General features: G+C 43.9%; 1 long non-coding RNA gene across 1 annotated transcript; it reads right to left on the bottom strand.

The window, feature by feature from the left end:
- Positions 1 to 2,241: 2,241 nt before the first annotated feature.
- Positions 2,242 to 5,618, bottom strand: LOC142398176 (uncharacterized). The gene is made up of 4 exons (XR_012772762.1): positions 5,249 to 5,618; positions 4,942 to 4,989; positions 2,597 to 2,646; positions 2,242 to 2,349 (listed from the first exon to the last, which is right to left on the bottom strand). It is a non-coding gene; the product is annotated as an uncharacterized LOC142398176 (long non-coding RNA).
- Positions 5,619 to 6,081: the final 463 nt, after the last annotated feature.

Raw genomic sequence — 6,081 nt, 5'->3', positions numbered from 1 at the left:
TGGTGTGCTGAAGCTTAAAACTTCTGCTACCCTTATGGGGAGTTGTAAGTCTGGTTGGTGGAGGATATATTTCTTAGTTATTATAGACTTAGGTTGTTGGTATTCTAGAAATTTATTGCTTCCTAACCCATGTGGTGATATGAGAGCATCGAATGAAATAAGATTTCCATTTTGGATAATATGTTCCAGATGTTTTATTCCTTTGTTCTTCCATAGTTTAGTATTTTTTTGTTTTGCAGGATGTCAGGATTGTTCCAGATGGGTGTAAGTTTACACGGGAGAAGTGAGGACTTTGTCATTTTAAGAAATTCCCACCAGGCTGTCAGAGAGGTGCTGATGTTAATGCTTTTCAAACATTTGTGATGTTTTACATTTGGACTAATAAGTGGCAGGTCCGAGATTTCCAGATTATCACATAAAGCTTGTTCCATGGTTCATCTAGTGGGCTAGATTTAAACCATGTTGATATATATTGTAACCTATTGGCTAAGAAATAGTGCTGAAAATGAGGTAGATCTAATCCACCACTGTCCTTGGTCTTCTGTAGAGTTTTTAAACTAATACGTGGTGGTTTGTTTTTCCACAGAAATTTGGAGATGCACGAATCTAGTGACTTAAACCAAGTAGCGGATGGTTTTATGGGGATCATTGAAAACAAGTAGTTAACTTTTGGTAATACCATCATTTTAATGGTAGCGACTCTCCCCATAAGTGATATGGGTAATGACTTCCAACGAGTGAGATAATCCTCTACTGTCTTTAAGAGTTGAACATGATTTAGCTTTGTTAGCTCTGACAGCCTGGAGGAAATGTTTCTGCCTAAGTATCTAATATTTCCTGACTGTAAGGTGATCGCAGGTATATTCTGGAAACTACAGTTGATGGGCAGAACGGTGGTCTTAGACCAGTTGACAGAGTAGTCAGAAAGTGCTGAGAATTTATTTATGAGTGTGATTGTGTGAGTGAGAGATGTCTCTGAGTTCTGAAGGAAAATTAATACATCATCAGCATAAAGACTTATTTAATGTTCAATATTTTTGGGTTGGATGCCTTTAATATTTCCATCTTGTCCGATAGCAGCTGCTAAAGGTTCGATGAAGATGGCAGAAAGTGAGGGTGAAAGTGGGCAACCCTGTCTGGTACCTCTGCAGACTGAAGCTTGGAGAAGTCTGATCATTTGTCCTGACACATGCATTTGGGGAGCTATATAATATCCTTATCCAGTTAATGAAGTACGACCCAAACCCGAATTTGTTTAATGCTGCAAATAAGAATTTCCAGTTAACTTTATCAAATGCTTTTTCAGCATCTAGAGACAAGTGGTTTCCAAGTTGTTGATGGTAGAATAATCTATGAGATTAATTAGTCTGCGTGTGTTAGTGGATGAGTGTCTACCCTTTATAAAACCTGTCTGCTCAGGATGTATAAGGGGAGTTATGTTTTATATCCTTTTGGGTCTACATTTATTAGTGATATTGGGCGGTAGCTGGATGGAAGTACAGGGTCTTTTCCTGGTTTCTGTAGGATAATCTGACAGTCTCCTTGACTTGTAAAACCATTTTCTGAAATGCATTTCTACTGTTTTAATGTCTCTGTACAGGAACGCCTCCTCTGGGCAGAAAGATGTCCCAACACCTAAAACACACGTTTCCTGTTTCAAACTTCCAGGTTTCAGCAGATTCTCGGACAGCCGGTGAGGACCAGTTTTCTGTGAGAGTTTAGAGACTTTATTTCTTATTTTCCTAAAGGAGGAACTGTTCCTCATCAACAGGAGAGCCGGTTTAAACTGTTCCTGCTCAGATTTAAGCAACTACACTGACACACAGACCAGATGTGAGTCCAAACTCTGCAGGTTACCGATGTGTGAACAGAAATGAAGGTTACGTCTATCAGAGGTTATGGAGACTTTCTGGAACAAAGTGGAGGACAAAAGAAGAACGTTCCAGGATATAACATCAGCTAGCATGTTAGCATCCGGCAGGTCCCGGATATAGCATCAGCTAGCATGTTAGCATCCGGCAGGTCCCGGATATAGCATCAGCTAGCATGTTAGCATCCGGCAGGTCCCGGATATAGCATCAGCTAGCATGTTAGCATCCGGCAGGTCCCGGATATAGCATCAGCTGGCATGTTAGCATCCGGCAGATCCCGGATATAGCATCAGCTAGCAGCCTGTACAGATCAGAACCAGTCCCATCACAGATGTTAATTCAACTTTAATAAAGATAAAACACAAAAGAATTCTTTGTTGAACTCATTTTATTTCACCCGACACCTTTTTAGCTCCGCCCATCACGCCAGTTCCCCGACCCGAGGCCCCGAGGTTCTGATGGCAGCGTCCTCCTGCAGCTGGATGGAGACAAACAGAACCTTTAGATCCCTGTGGCCCCTCCCCCTGCTCCCATTGGCTGCTGCATCATGTGACCATCATGTGACGGCAGCAGCCAGAACACGGGATCAGAACACGCTTCGGTCCGTTTTTGTCAGCGCGCCCCGCTCTGAGAACACACTGCCGGGCGGCGGCGCTACAATTCGGCCTTCTGTTCACATCATCTCCCAGCATGCTCTGCAGCCACGCCGTGACATCACCACTCACCTGTGCCGGCAGGCTGTCGTCGCTGAGGTCACAGGTCAGCAGGCGCTCACCTGGGGGACAGAGTGACATCACTGGTTAGTGTGAGGCCCTCAGAGGGGGGTCCACCTGTGAGCTGCCGGATCAGAACACGCTTCGGTCCGTTTATGTCACGGCCCCGCCTCTGTGAACAGGCTGCTGGGGGCGGGGCTTCAGTCGGCCTTTTGTGACATCATCTCCAAGCAGAGCACAGGTGAGATGTGCCAACGCAGGCTGTGTTCCAAACCGCATGGCACCTGCGGCATGTAGTATGTGGTATGTAGTATGTAGTATGTGGTATGCGGCATGTAGTATGTAGTATGTAGCATGTAGTATGCAGTATGCAGTATGCGGTATGTAGTATGCAGTATGCAGTATGCGGTATGTAGTATGCGGCATGTAGCATGTAGTATGAAGTATGCGGTATGCGGTATGTAGTATGCGGTATGTAGCATGTAGTATGCGGTATGCAGTATGCAGTATGCGGTATGTAGTATGCAGTATGTAGTATGCAGTATGTAGTATGTAGTATGCGGTATGTAGCATGTAGTATGCAGTATGTAGCATGTAGTATGCGGTATGTAGCATGTAGTATGCGGTATGTAGCATGCAGTATGTAGTATGCGGTATGTAGTATGCAGTATGCAGTATGTAGTATGCGGTATGTAGTATGCAGTATGCAGTATGCGGTATGTAGTATGTAGTATGCGGTATGTAGTATGCAGTATGCAGTATGTAGTATGCGGTATGTAGCATGTAGTATGCGGTATGTAGTATGTAGTATGCGGTATGCAGTATGCGGTATGTAGTATGCGGTATGTAGTATGCAGTATGCAGTATGTAGTATGCGGTATGTAGCATGTAGTATGCGGTATGTAGTATGCGGTATGTAGTATGCAGTATGCAGTATGTAGTATGCGGTATGTAGCATGTAGTATGCGGTATGTAGTATGTAGTATGCGGTATGTAGTATGCAGTATGCAGTATGCGGTATGTAGTATGCGGTATGTAGTATGTAGTATGCGGTATGTAGTATGTAGTATGCGGTATGTAGTATGCAGTATGCAGTATGTAGTATGCAGTATGCAGCATGTAGTATGCGGTATGTAGCATGTAGTATGCGGTATGTAGCATGTAGTATGCAGTATGCAGTATGCGGTATGTAGTATGCAGTATGCAGTATGCGGTATGTAGTATGCGGTATGTAGCATGTAGTATGCGGTATGTAGTATGCGGTATGCAGTATGTAGTATGCGGTATGTAGTATGCAGTATGCGGTATGTAGTATGCGGTATGCAGTATGCGGTATGTAGTATGCGGTATGTAGTATGCAGTATGCAGTATGCAGTATGCGGTATGTAGTATGCGGTATGTAGTATGCAGTATGTAGTATGCGGTATGTAGCATGTAGTATGCGGTATGTAGCATGTAGTATGCGGTATGTAGTATGCAGTATGCAGTATGTAGTATGCAGTATGCAGTATGTAGTATGCGGTATGTAGTATGCAGTATGCGGTATGTAGTATGCGGTATGTAGTATGCAGTATGCAGTATGTAGTATGTAGTATGCAGTATGTAGCATGTAGTATGCGGTATGTAGTATGCAGTATGCGGTATGTAGTATGCGGTATGTAGTATGTAGTATGCAGTATGCAGTATGTAGTATGCGGTATGTAGTATGCAGTATGCGGTATGTAGTATGCGGTATGTAGTATGCAGTATGCAGTATGTAGTATGCGGTATGTAGTATGCAGTATGTAGTATGCAGTATGCAGTATGTAGTATGCGGTATGTAGCATGTAGTATGCGGTATGTAGTATGTAGTATGCGGTATGTAGTATGCAGTATGCAGTATGCGGTATGTAGTATGCGGTATGTAGTATGTAGTATGCAGTATGCGGTATGTAGTATGTAGTATGCGGTATGTAGTATGCAGTATGCAGTATGTAGTATGCAGTATGCGGTATGTAGTATGTAGTATGCGGTATGTAGTATGTAGTATGCGGTATGTAGTATGCAGTATGCAGTATGTAGTATGCGGTATGTAGTATGCAGTATGCAGTATGCGGTATGTAGTATGCGGTATGTAGTATGTAGTATGCGGTATGCGGTATGTAGTATGTAGTATGCGGTATGTAGTATGCAGTATGCAGTATGTAGTATGCAGTATGCGGTATGTAGCATGTAGTATGCGGTATGTAGTATGTAGTATGCGGTATGTAGTATGCGGTATGCAGTATGCGGTATGTAGTATGCGGTATGTAGTATGTAGTATGCGGTATGCGGTATGTAGTATGAAGTTTGGAACACAGCCATAGAACTGGACCTACCTGAGCAGGGGGTGGAGCCAGCGGAGGGGGCGGGGCCAGGCCAGAGTTCTGAAACAGAGGTCACATGTTCACACAGGACTGACTAAATAACTGGAAACAGAACATAACTCCTCTGGACCCCCGGGTCGACCTTTCTTTAACAATCAGTCATGCCTCCTTAATCTTTATCATCAGAATTAAAGTAAACTGTTCAAAAGAAGTTTTTAAAGCATCACAGACATTAAAGTTCAACACAGCGAGGACTCACCCTCCATCATCCGCTCAGATTAAACTTGGAATATTTCAGCATTTTCCATGTCTGACTTACCAGGAGTAGCATTTAGTGTCTGATCCAAAGTCTCAGAGTCCTTTTAGAGCCTCGTGGCTCAGAGCCTCGTGTTCCCTCAAACAGCCATCATGAGCGGCCGAGTGTTCAGGGGTCCGGCGGGTCCCGGATGTAGCATCAGCTAGCATGTTAGCATCCGGCGGCGGCTGCATGCGGCGTCTCCGGTCACCAGGAAAGCGACGTCGGGTTCAGACAATCTGCCGCCCCGCCGGCATGAATCCGCCGGCGTCCGGACAGCATACTCCCACCAAGGAGAACGATTCACTCCGAAACCGGCACCTTTATTCGGTTCTGTCCGGAAACAACAGGCAGCAACCGCCGTCCTTACAAACCTGCTGACCAATCACCGTTCGCTTCCTCTTCTTCTTCGTTTAAAAAAAAAAAAAAAGATTGAATTGGCTGTTGGTAGACAACAAAATGGCGCCATACTGCCACCAAGTGGTATGGAGTGTGGATTAGATAGACAGATAGATAGATAGATAGATAGATAGATAGATAGATAGATAGATAGATAGATAGATAGATAGATAGATTTTTCCTTTTGTTTTCTGCTTTAACGGGCTTTTAGTTTGCTGATGTTAAACAAGTTATTTCGAGGACCGAGGCAAGATGGCGGAGAGAGCGGCTGCGCGGTGATTGAGCTCTGGGTAGCAAGCTCCTTAAACAAGTAGCTGATGGAGTCCGGACTTGACACAATAATAGTCGTGAACTAATAATAATAATAAACTAAAAACGTCAAGTGATAACAAGAAAGACAACAATAAGCGAGAGAAAACTACGACGGTAATGGCTAACAACAAAGCTAACAGTAAAGC

The sequence above is a fragment of the Odontesthes bonariensis genome, chromosome 14 (genome assembly GCF_027942865.1).
Source record: "Odontesthes bonariensis isolate fOdoBon6 chromosome 14, fOdoBon6.hap1, whole genome shotgun sequence".
NCBI classification, from domain to species: domain Eukaryota; kingdom Metazoa; phylum Chordata; class Actinopteri; order Atheriniformes; family Atherinopsidae; genus Odontesthes; species Odontesthes bonariensis.
The sequence above is the reverse complement of the archived record's forward strand: the minus strand, read 5'-3'. Positions and strand labels throughout refer to the sequence as shown.